Source organism: Parasteatoda tepidariorum, chromosome 10 (genome assembly GCF_043381705.1).
Source record: "Parasteatoda tepidariorum isolate YZ-2023 chromosome 10, CAS_Ptep_4.0, whole genome shotgun sequence".
Taxonomy (NCBI): Eukaryota; Metazoa; Arthropoda; class Arachnida; order Araneae; family Theridiidae; genus Parasteatoda; species Parasteatoda tepidariorum.
Window position 1 is genome coordinate 9,549,078 of NC_092213.1, and position 14,020 is coordinate 9,563,097.

Here is a 14,020-nt window from a genome sequence, read left to right on the forward strand (position 1 = left end):
AAACCTGAGCGAAATCTGACTATCACTATTGTGGAAGGTTGGATTAAAAATAATGAAACTTGTTCAATTGCCTGAAGAATTAAAGAAGAGGTGAATCGAAGCTGCTCTAAGTTTTCTCCAGCAATCAAAGAAGTTCAATATATATATATAAACATAAATTAACATGAAAAACATGAATAAAATAAATAGAGAAACAAGAATGGTAAAAGCAAATAGTCGTTATCAAGACACATCTATTGCTATAAATGCGATATTTCTGAATAAAGAATAATTATCCTAAGATAAAAATTATTCTTTATATGTGTCGATATCGCAAAAAACCTTATGTTGNGATTCATACATTTCATCTAGCTATTTCCTATTAGTATGGATCAAAATACTTCCTTAATCATGGAATCAAAAAATTTTATTTAGAGTGGGATGTAAATATTTACGATAAAATGAAGTCTAAATATTTCCAATGAAGTGGATTCATACATTTCATCTAGCTATTTCCTATTAATATAGATCAAAATACTTCCTTAATCATGGAATCAAAAAATTTTATTTAGAGTGGGATGTAAATATTTACGATAAAATGAAGTCTAAATATTTCCTGCATAGTGGATTCATACATTTCATCCAACTACTTCCTATTAATATAGATCAAAATACTTCCTTAATCATGGAATCTAAAAATTTTATTTAGAGTGGGATGTAAATATTTCCAATAAATTCCCAATGTTGCAGTGGAATTAAACTATTTCCTATGATTTGAAATCAAAATATGTGGAATCCAAACATTCCACTTCCAGTTCTAAAATCAAATATGTTCAGGAAAAATGCACTCTAAAAGGCAGTCGGAAACGGTATAAATCAAACTCCGGTTTTCTAAAGAGAAACTAAATTCTCATCCACAAGAATGGATTTCAACTTTTCATATCGTAAGTGAAATCTAATATGAGCTACGCTTAAATGATTTATAACCTACAACTGCAAACAAAAATTTATAAACCTCTTTATTCCTTCAAGCCTATCAAATGGTCTATAATTTTATAAAGAGATGAAAATTACATTTATCCCCAGGCAGTGTACGAATCAAAAACACATTCCACAAATTCCTGTTCAAACAATAAAAAACACATAATCCTGTTTATCTTCATGAATTCCAACCCATTCATTCCCTGTAGCATCTCCAACGAATAAAAAAATAAGTTACTTCGAAATATATATATATATTGAGAATTTTATTTTAGCCTGTTCACGGTCACTCCAGAATTTAAATATCCGTACCTTAATAAATCATTTTCATTAGATAAACCATCAAAAATTAAAATGGTTTTGATAATTATCTAACCTCTGTTATTGGTCTTACTCTGGGTAAGTGGAGCTTTAAATTTCAAGATTCTCTAATCACTGTTTATCAAATTATAGATTTAAAAGCCTGTATTTATTAGCAAACTTATAAGCTGATTTGCTAATACACAGATTCAATTATTTATACCTTCTTTCTCCCTTTATTCACTCGCTATATCAAGTATTCGTTATTATGAAAATTATCAGTGTGATACACTATTCATAAACAATATTAAATTGCAATTGCTATTTAATGATGACTGCCATCCTTTAACTATAGACTACATAGGCTTATAAACAAATAAATAAATTTAAAATGTGAAACCTGATTGAAACTAAAGAAAATTTTGTTTTAGGCACTTGGTTTTTCTTTTAAAATAATAATTTTCTTAAGTTTTATTTAATTTTGGGGTATTATTTTTTAAGAAAAGACATTGTTTTTGTTATATATTTACCATTAAATTGTACAAAATTTATATATTTTTTTAAAACCAATAATATTAAAATATTATATTATACGATTAAACGATTTATGAGATACCGTTTATATAATTAGTTTATAAAGTGGATATAGTTATACTATTTGAAGAGAAATCCAAATATTTTCTATAAATGCAAATCTAAATATATCCTACCTAATATATTCATACATTTCATCAAGCTATTTTTTATTAATAGAGATTGAAATACATACTTTAACGTGGCATCCAAAACATTTATTTAGAAAGGGATGTCGTAAATTTTTCCTATAAATTTAAATCTGAATATTTCCTATATAGTTGATTCATACATTTCATCCAGCTGTTTTCTATTAATGTATATCAAAATACTTCCTCAATCGCAGAATCCAAAAAATTTATTTAGATTGATCTATAAATATTTCCTATAATCTACATTTAAATATTTCCTATGTAGTAGATTCAAACATTTCATACAGTCTATTAGTATGGATAAAATTTTTCTTTAATCTTAAAATCTTAAACAATTATTTAAAGTTGGATGTGAATATTTCCCACAAATTGAAATCTACATATTTCTTATATAGTGGATTCATATATTTCATCCAGCTATTTCTATATTTATGTAGTGGAATAAAAAATCGAAATACTTCCTTAATTGTGGAATTCAAAAATTTCCTTTAGAGTGGGATGTAAGTATTTACGATAAAATGAAATCTAAATATCCTGCTTAATGGATTCATACATTTCATCCAGCTATGTTTTATTAATATAGATCGAAATATTTCCTTAATCATAGAATACAAAAAATCATAGATTGAGCTATAAATATTTCTTATTACATCTAAATATTTCCCATATAGAAGATGCATACATTTCATCCAGCTATTTCATATTAACATGGATAAAATTCTTTCTTAATCGTAAAATCTAAAAAATTTATTTAACGTAGAATGTAAATATATTTTCTGCAAATTTATATCAGCATATTTCTTATATTGTGGATACATACATTTCATCCAGCTATTTCTTATTGATAAAAAATTTAAATATTTCCTTAATCGTAGATCTCAGTGGATTCATAGATTTTATCCAGCTATTTCCCATTAATATAAATCAAAATACTTTCTTTAATCGTAGAATCCAAAAAAATTTATTTAGATTAAGCTATAAATATTTCCTATAAATCGACATCTAAATATTTTCTATGTAGTAGATTCATACATATTATCCAGCTATTTTCTATTAATATGGATAAAATTCTCCCTTAATCTTAAAATCTAAAAAATTTATTTAAAGTAGGATGTAAATCTTCCCTACAAATTGATATCTACATATTTCTTACATAGTGGATTCATACATTTCCACCAGCTATTTCCTATTAATATAGATTAAGATACTTCCTTAATCATGGAATCTAAAAATTTCATTTAGAGTGGGATGTAAATATTTACGATGAAATGAAATCTAAATATTTCCAATGTAGTGGATTCATACATTTCATCTAGCTATTTCCTATTAATATAGATCAAAATACTTCCTTAATCATGGAATCAAAAAACTTTATTTAGAGTGGGATGTAAATATTTACGATAAAATGAAGTCTAAATATTTCCAACATAGTGGATTCATACATTTCATCCAACTACTTCCTATTAATATAGATCAAAATACTTCCTTAATCATGGAATCTAAAAATTTTATTTAGAGTGGGATGTAAATATTTCCAATAAATTCCCAATATTGCAGTGGAATTGAACTATTTCCTATGATTTGAAATCAAAATATGTGGAATCCAAACATTCCACTTCCAGTTCTAAAATCAAATATGTTCAAGAAAAATGCACTCTAAAAGGCAGGCGGAAACGGTCTAAATCAAACTCCGGTTTTCTAAAGAGAAACTAAATTCCCGCCCACAAGAATGGATTTCAACTTTTCATATCGTAAGTGAAATCTAATATGAGTTACGCTTAAATGATTTATATCCTACAACAGCAAACAAAAATTTATAAACCTCTTTATTCCTTCAAGCCTATCAAATGGTCTATAATTTTATAAAGAGATGAAAATTACATTTATCCCCAGGCAGTGTACGAATCAAAAACACATTCCACAAATTCCTGTTCAAACAATAAAAAACACATAATCCTGTTTATCTTCATGAATTCCAACCCATTCATTCCCTGTAGCATCTCCAACGAATAAAAAAATAAGTTACTTCGAATCTATCACAAGACGTATTTTTCTCCCCCCCCCCATAAATAAACCAGTCCCATTTCCCACTGCAATTTCCATGCTTTGCCACCCAACTAAACTCCCGAAACCCCTCAAAAAAATTTCACCCCCCCCTTTTCCCCCAATAAAAAAGTGAGCAGTCAAAAGTGGCGATATCCTGGTTCCGGAAACCAGGAGCAGGAACTGTAAAATCTGATCCGCATTATCCTGACCGTGGTTACAAGATTAGCGAGAATACCTCCCCCCCTTTCATCTTTTACCCAGCATTCCTTGCTCTTTTCCACATGCCCCTTTTCCCAAAAGAGGGGCGCGTGCCCTCCATTAATGCCTCCACCACTCCTCCTCATTTAGCTTGATTCAAAGCAGATGGCCCCAAAGAAGAGGAAACCTAATTACTTGTCCGCAGCATCCAGTCAACCGGACCATTTGTCCTTCTGTCCCGCTCTCCGATTGCTCCCGATCCCGATCCAGTTAGTTCCTTTTCACTCCACATATTATTTATCCCGTTTCTCATATTTTAATCGCTTTGAGAAAAACATTTCTTTTCTACACTAGGAAGAAAGATTCAAAAATGAAAAGAAAAAAAAACAGCTCTAAGAGCCAATCATAAAATTGATTTTTATTTTCGATCAGTTTGCATATTAGAGGTCATTTTCCTGAAAAGCTAAAAAATACGTAACCACCATTTTTCTGAATATTTGTTTAAAAAAATGAAGTAAATTTTGTATAAAAAATTGAGTAAGAAAGTATTATGATGGAAGTTACAAGCAATTATTTAAGTGAGAGATTAAAATCACTATAAAATTCTGACGAAATACAATCATGATTAACTAGAGAGAATGAGAGATAAAAATAACTAATGAAATTTCGTCATGCTTTTTTGCATCATTTTCAAATGGTTTAGTTTCTGCTTATTTATTTTTTTTTTAATTTATTTTTTTACTTAAGTACTAATTAAGATAGCGATGGTTTAGTAGTTAAGGCACTCAGCGGTCATAACAAAGGACTGGAGTTTGAATCCCGGCGGCGGCATGAAGCTGACCAGAATTCCAATCAATAGCTAGCAGTTTATTAAGAAATCAGAGTCAGCTTGTACACAATGCCAAGATCTTAAAATATTAGAGCCCTAAGCACCAATGATCTCTCGGATTGTCTAACAAATATTAATTTGAGACAAGATATAGGATGTGAAAAACGACCAAAATATTCAAAAAATGCAACAACAACAAAATCATTATCATTTAGCCCTGTGTATAAATCAAAGGGTGAGTGAGAGATTTGCCTTTTATATAATATAAATCGAACAATACCGTTCACTCAAGTCGATAGGTTATGGAGATGTATTAAATTCAAGATAATAGCATATTAAAAGTTGCGTGGAGCCCTTGTAGCCCAGTGGTTACAGAATCGGACCCCAATCTGGAGGAGCCAGGGTTCGATCCTCGACTCCGCTAAGATCCCCCACCTAGTACATGCGATATGCGAGCTCGTAAAAATCTGTGAAATCGAAAGTCCTGTGCTCGGTCGCTGAGCAGCACCACCATGGGTACAGGAATCAGGAGAAAGTTTCCCTCCACATCAGATTCATATCTAAATTGAGGAAGAGGTGCTGCCATCTATCCACGGGGATTCTGAGCTAAGACGTACTTTCGCCCTTGCGGTGTTCTCTTGACAAAAGAAAAGTGCATTTTCCAGAATTATTATAATTAATAATAATTATTAGTATTTAACACTTTTTTAAACGCAAATTTTGAATTCTCTAACTACATATTGCTATATTTTAAATGAAAATATCATAAAACATATAAAAAGTATCTAAATTTTTTTTATTGTTGGAAACTAATATATGTAGTANTTAATATATATATTAATTTATAAATTGAATGCATTACAAATTGTAGCTAACTTATTTTTCCAAACACCTTTAAGCATTGTAATTTCCTCAAAAAAGAGAGGGAGGCCCGTTTGAACACTCAATAATTTCTTTGCAAAAGTCACTACAAATTACTACGAATTCCGAACGAAAAAACCTAATCTTCAAAAATTTGACAGTTTTATAATTATCATAATGTGAAACTCCTTTTCATAGGCAAACATTGAATTTTGCTTCTCTGGTAAGTGTTTAGATATTTTCAGCTTTCACTATTTCAATAAATTTTGTAACATTTTCCAGCTTTTAAAAGTTTTATAAGTTTAAATTTAATGCATTTTGAATTTAAAAAAAAAATCTTACATTTTTAAACGAAAATTAAGGTTAATTTTAATTTTTGATTTCCTCAGTATACTTTGAAATCATCCCTTTTTTTGCTTTGTACTTATTTTTTTTACTCGTTATTTTTTTAAAATCAAAACACTTTGTTTTTGTCTAGTTACTTTTGCTTAAAGTACTAGTATTTTTGTTCATACTTTTAAAAAGTAACATTCTTATGTATGATCCACATCATGTTAGTTTTTAAAATATTAATTTTATTATTTTTTTCAACATAATTTACATTATCTTGAAAATTTTTTCTTCTTCAACCAAATATTCACACACAGCAATCATAGATTAATTCGATTTTAGTTATGTCTCTGACTCATAATTTTTATTAAAGATATTTTTTTCCCTTTTCTAATTATTTTGTATTTATTCAGATTAAAATAAGTTTAAAAAAATGCATTTATCATTTTAATAGCTTATAGTTAGTAAATGCAGCAAGAATCAAGGGTGTGTTTTTCTGTGTTATAGTTAAAATATTCCAAACACTGCTCATTCCCAAACAATAATTGTTCAAATTTGCAGTTATTTATATTTAAGAGAAACAATAATTCATCATTGAAATTTATTTAACTTGTGAAACCAATTATTTACAAGTTTTTGAATATAAATGAAAAAAAAATATTTTAAGCTGCCTTTTTTGGATTTTATATTTTAATAAAATATAATTCCGATAATCCAATAAATTTTTTAGTAATTATTATACTATATTTTGTAGTTAAATACCGGAATATATTTTTACTTGTAATTAGGGAGTCAAAAAAGTATATTTAAGGGACACCGTTGTTCCATTTGCATCAAAGGATTATAAATTCACCAAACTAGCTTAACCCTTTGGCACAGGATTTTTATTAAACTTATTTTTAGCACTCTTTTCTTTATTTTATATTAATTTAGATTAGAATACGTGAAAAATATTATATTTAGCATTTCAATAATTTTTGTTTATTAAATGCAGCATGAAGCACCGGTTTCTTTTCATGCGTTAAATGAAAAATCTTCCAAATGCGGCTCACTTCCAAACAATAATTTTTCAAATTTGCACTTATTTGTAGTTATTTAGAACTGAGAGAAACAGTTATTCATCATTTAAATTTCTATAATTTACGAAACTAATTATTGATAATTTTATAAATGTGAGTGAAAGATATTCCAAACTACTTATGTTGGATTTTACATTTTAGTGCAAATATAATTCCGATAATCTAACAGATTTTTAGAAACTATTAGACTGTTTTTAATAATTACCTGATAAATACCAAACCATGTTTATTTACTTCAATTAGAATGATAGAAAAAAATATATTTAAGGGATACCAGTGTCCTATCTACAAGCAAGAGTTATAAAAAATATTATTTTCATTTTTTAATCAAATCATTACAATACAAATTTATAGCTATATAAGCAATGAGCAATCACCGAGATCACGTGTGTTTAGTGGCTGTTTAATAAAATGTTTCAATATCATAAATAATAAAATGCTGATCATATATGAGATAACCTTTAAACGCGAAGAATATTTATTCCTAATAGTACGAAATTTAATATCAATCAAGATCATTTTTCATTCGAACTCTCAAAGCATTCCATTTCTTCCATCCGAAAATTCGAATAATCTCGAGGCGGAACGACCACTGTTTATCCAATGCCAGAAATAAAAATCCTTCTTTTGAAAATATACTCCAATATCGTCTGCGCGCACTGGTTTTCTCGCATACAGATTTCTGATCATTAATGGCCCCACGTGCAAAAGAGAGTAAATTAAACTCTCGCCTTCCAATCGTGATTTATTATCACAAATATTAAATTCGAAGGCGACAGTCCCATAAAAGACCAAAAAGGCCAGATGATCTTCTATCTCGGACCCAGGAAGGAATGTAACGGGACTACAACAAGCAAGTGAGTCAGTTGGTAGGGGTTCGAGGGTAGTATTTGAGGAATCCTACTCCTGGTAACTGATCGATGCAAGCGGAATTCCACCTCAACTCCGATTACTTGGGGTGAACGAGGTAAATTAAATTTCTAGTCCCCGAAAAATTATCGTCTCGTTACGGATGCCCTTTGCAACTGCTTAGGTGAGAATGTTCGATTTAGAACATTCAAAGGTGGGTCTTTTAAGTGATAGGTGTGGAAGGGGGTGGCAAATACAATTTACATTTGCCACGAACATTACTAACTTCAATGCTAAATCATCAAAATGTTTTATGTTAATCTTTTCAATAAATTGCGTTCTGTATGTGCAGTGAACTAAAAGAATAAGTACCCGTTGAATAACTGTTGTTTTAATGATTGTATTTTCAAGGATCAAAAATGGTAATCTAAAAATGATTCAAGGGGTTCCCCTCAATTATAATAATTTGCGTGTGCTAACTATAAATTAAGTTAAATAACTAAACGCAGAGACGTACTTTCTCTAAATTCCGTAATCTCGAAAATAGGGTTTCATTAGCCTAGCCAGGGGTTGTCAAACTTTTTTGATCATCGATCCCTGCATAATTTTTCGAAATCTCCATCGACCCCTACAAACGTAATTTTCTGTTAATTAAAATAAAACTCTATTAGATACTNTGCGTTCTGAACCAAAAGAATAAGTACCCGTTGAATAACTGTTGTTTTAATGATTGTATTTTCAAAGATCAAAAATGGTAATCTAAAAATGATTCAAAGGGTTCCCCTCAATTATAATAATTTACGTGTACTAACTATAAATTAAGTTAAATAACTAAACACAGAGACGTATTTTCTCTAAATTCCGTAATCTCGAAAATAGGGTTTCATTAGCCTAGCCGAAAGTCTAAAGTTAGGACCCCTATTTAACAATTTTCTTTTTTTCTTATTTTACCGTGTCTTAGGGAATAAGTTAATCAGAAATTTTTGTACTTAATTATAAAGTTGGTTTCTCCAAAAATAAATTTTATGCGAAAAATAGTTTTAACAATTATTTAGTATTTTTATTATTTGATTTAATAATCGTCTTAGCAATTTTAAATTGTAAGGCATGCATATCTTTATTTCAGCTTAAACAATGTAAATTTAAATGACAAAATACAAAATTTGAGCAAAATAGTTAAAATAGTTCACGAGAAAAAAAATTTAAAAATAATTTTAGAAAGTCAGATAATATATAAAGTTTAATTTTGAGTTTTATATGAACTTTTAATACTTCGTATATTTTTCATTTTCAATGCAAATATATAATATATAGAAGAGCTGCCTAAATCACACGTACAAAAAATTGAGAAAGCATCTGAAGCATTGTATAGAGCACGCGGATAAGTTATGAAGCTTTTTTCACGTGGAGATCAATGCCGAAAAATTAATTTGTTGTATACTTGCGTTAAATTTTTATTTCAGCTAATCGATTTTACAAGTTTTCAAAATTTGTCGGGTCACAAAGTCCTCCATGTTCCCATAACAAATCAATACCTCCGTGGTACTTAATTGGAGATTGATCGTTTTCTGATACAGGAAGAAATTTCTATCTGTGGATGAATGGCTCCACCCTAAGAATGGGCTATGACATGTGCGTGTGCGGCTGAAGTAGTATTCATGGTCATTTGTAGCTCCAAGGAAATACAGGAAACTCACAATCTGCCTTTAATTCGCTTGGTTTCACCTAGCAGACTTGTTGCTATTGCCTAGTAGCATTAGAAACAACAAGTTTTCAATGTACTTTTTGAACATACTGCGTAAATATATTGCAGTGCTTCAGTAATTTGCAGATTATTAAATAACGCACATAATTGATAAGTGACTTATTCTGTTAAATTAAATCCTTTTCTTTGTTAGCTAACTATTGGTTAGGGCTTAGAACAGCACTTTGTATAAAATGTTGCCTGAATCGTTCCTCGAGTACTCCTAAATCATACCGGTACTATTTAAAAGAAACATATCAACTTCAACTACTGCATAGGTCAAGTATCAAGCTACTTTATTTTGTAACCGTCGTTCAACACCCGAGCTTACGAGTACTAATGTTCAACATAGCAGCCTTTTAATTTTGAACCCAATCTAGAAGGCAAACTAACTCCTGTGTCAAGTATAGGCGGAAATTTCGCATTCGAGGAGGACTTTTTGAATGAACCAAACCTCATTTGCGTTACATGGAGAGGAAACCGTCCCATGATTAGTTTGGCGGCATGGGGACTTATCCATTATCCGGTCACCACTCAGGATATTTTACGTCAGCACTGTAGTTAGTGCGGAATTCGCATCGACCAGCCATCACTGGGATTCAAACCCGGTTCATCTCATTGGAAGGCAAGCGCTCCATCCTCTGAACCACCATGACTCTATTAAGCTACTTAAACTGTATTTCATCCAATCAGCTGGGATAACCTGGATGGTAGGACGTTGAGCTAGTGTTCGCGAGATCGAGAGTTCAAATTCCAACAGCTGGAAAAACCCAGGGGATTAAATGGTGACTGGTGAGGGCTAAATCGGTCGGGGTCACAAAGTACTCCAAGTTCAACAAATCAATGCCTCTGGAAGTACTGAATTGTAGATTGATCACTCTCTGTTTCAGGTCAAAATTACGATCTGTGGCTGAATGAATGCAGTATGAGTGGATTCTCCCGGAAAAACTGGCTGTGACGTGTGCGGTGGCTGAAGTTGTATTATTAATAAAAATAAAAATAACAAAACACACCCTCTGCCTTAAAAATTCGCTTGCTTCCAAGTAGGCTTGCTGGTAATGGCAAGTGGCATACGAAACAATAACAGAGGCGTGGTGGTTTAAGATGTAGAGCATTTGCTTCCAATAAGGTGTACCGGGCTCAAATCTCAAAGATGACTGGTTGATAGGAATTAAGCACCTGGCTCACACCGACCACAATTCTGGCGTAAAATATCCTCAGTGATCGACGGATCCACAGGGGATTCTAACCCATGATCAGTCTACCACTGAGGACATTTTAGTCAGCACTTCAGTCACTGCGAACCGGGTGCGGAATTCGAATCGATCAGTCCTCACTGGGATTCAAACCCGGTTCATCTCATAGGAAGGTGAACGCTCTATCCCCTGAGCCATCATAGCTCAAGAAGTGACTTTTTAACATGTCACTTAATATTTATATGTCCATATTAATGTTACTGTAGTTCAAAAATTTAATATTGGATTTCTAATTATGCTGTTAATAAATTGTCATGATCTATGTATTCACTTTATCATGAATACACAATATTTTTAAGAGTGTTATGATTTAGGGATAGTAGTATGGGTTAAGCAACCGGTTTCTTAAATCCTACCACTCGCTTACCTTGCGAAAGCAATTGAATTTCAGTACTTACTGCACAAATATTGTTATAAAAAAATGCAATAAAATTAGCTGAATGGCTCTGTTTCATTATTAAAATATGTTCATTGTTAAAAGTGGTACGATTTAGGAAAGTCTCCTTTAATAATAATGTTATAAATAATGTATCATTCATAATAATATTAATTTCTCAGGGGCTTAATCTTTTGATAAGTTAAAAAATATGATCAAAAATGATAAGTATTTAGTTTAATACAACTTTCATAAGAAAAATAGCTCTCTCTCCCTCTATATATATATATATATACGAGGGTTGTAAATTAAATAGTGGCAACTTAACCTTGAAACTCACAGAAGGGTGGGTATGCGCAAATAGGATGTGGGAACGATGAGGTGGCGCTGTTGTCGATGTGTAGAGTGCAAAATACAGTCGATCCGCTTAGAAGGGTAGTTGTTGTGTGGCGTTAAAGTGAAGAGTTTCGTTTCTATCGCTCTAAAGCATGTTTTCAAAGGGTGATCAGCTGTCGTCGCTTAAAATCGAGGTTGCCCGTGGTAAAAGTGCAACAGAATGCTATCGAGGATTAGTGAAAGCCTGTGGGGCAAATGCTTTACCGTATTGGACAGTAGCACGATGGGTTCAAGCATCTCGTCTTTTTCGTCATTAAGCCTTTTGAAAACNATATATATATATAAATTTTTTAATTCTATTAAATTTTGAATAAATGGACCGAAAGTCAATAAATACTACCAAGGTGCTTTTCTTAGAGTTTTCAATTTAACTCTGCTTTTCTATTTCGTCCACCGTAGTGAGGATACTGACTGCATAAATTGTAATGCGTATTATTTCAACTTCTTCAGCTTTAGTTATTATAAAATACTTTTAATAGCAAATTGTGTTAGAGGAATAAGTCAATCAACCGAAATATTGTATTAATGTCTACCATTTGGAGAAAAATATTTTACTTAGATGGACCAGAGTCCACCTAAACAAAAGATTTTGCTTTCAAGCAAATTTAGAAAAATTCGTATTGAAATCTCTTCGTTTGACAACCCGGATCAGCAGAATACGATGTTCTCATAAAACTTTAATTGGATAGAGATTTTGTCCCGATTAGCACAAAATGTTGAACTGATTTTACTTCTTTAACAAACAATTTTAGACGTTTCAACGTGCTCCATAGTATTGGATCGCTGTCGATTTCATTGAAAATGTACCGTGATCAGAGCAGTCGGAAGGATCCATAAAAATTCGACCTGATAAAAATTATCCTTCGTCATCCTAAAAGAACCTAGACTGTGAGTCCCTCGCGAATACTATTATTCTGTACCATTTGTTTCGGCAAATGCTTTCAATTGACACGTAGATCTAATGTAAAATATTTCTAATGGTAAAATGATGATAGGTCAAGCTCCTCCGACCAAAGGTCAAACTGAGGGAAGCCTTCTTCGTTTTCTTTGCTTGTAAATGCGTGTTAGTTTTCGTTAGAAAAGGAATCTGTCAAAGAGTTTGATTCACAAGCTTTCTTGTCTTTTGGCTTAAGTTTATGGTTAGGAGCATAAGTAACCACAAAACAGATATGTATTGGGTTATTAAATAAAAAAATAAGCAAGTATTTAACTTTTTTAAAAAAAAATTATGAAAATACCAAACAAAATTTCATATTTCATTATGCCTTTTATAAAGAATAATTCTCGCTTTATAGCAACTTGTCAATCTCTATTCATTAGTTTCATATTGCAATTAAGAAAAATGATGTATGAGACCTGAAAATCTTGCATTGCTCTAAGGTCATACGTAATCATTCTTCAGGGTACTGTCAAGGTTTGTTCTCAAGTGATTTAAAATGTTAGTAATCTGACATGCCTGCGATTTTGCTTTGTTGAAGAAATGCACACGTTTTTATTATTTGACAGAAATACAAACAAAGAGAGAGAAAATTTCCAGAAAAATTCCGGATCAACAGCAGCAGAATGCACGAAAGCAACAATCGGGAGGAAATAAAGACACTTCTCTCCAATCTTTCACTTTTGACAGGTCTTTTTCCGGAAGAATGTTTCATGGAACGATATACCCCCAATCTATTCGACGTTTCATTTTTCTTCGTTCTACATCATCCAAAAGAGGGGACGGGAGCGAAGTTTATTATTATTAGTAATATCGGAGTGGTTTGGCTCTTTGACAGTGACTCATGACTCTTGTGGGTACCCTCTGAAGGGGGCCCCGGAGCCCGTCTCCTGGGGTCGGCCAACTCAGCTGCTTTGGCGCGAAATCCGATTTGGGGGGTCCGCGAAAGTAGCTCGAAATTTGATCAGCGACGCTGCCAGGATGCAAGCTCTATTAAAAATTCAGGATTTCCAATTGCTGGCGCCGGTGGAAGTGGTTATTGTTGAAGAACAAAATCTCCCAGCGAGGCTGTTGGAAAAGTGTGTGTGCATATATGCATGGGAATCGCTTCACCTATTAGATAGCAACTGAGAT

At 31.7% G+C, this 14,020-nt stretch overlaps 1 protein-coding gene across 1 annotated transcript in view; it reads right to left on the minus strand.

The window, feature by feature from the left end:
• LOC107457216 (zinc finger protein Gfi-1b-like) overlaps positions 1-14,020 on the minus strand; it is a 103,551-nt gene that overhangs the window by 439 nt on the left and 89,092 nt on the right. The window lies entirely within an intron of this gene.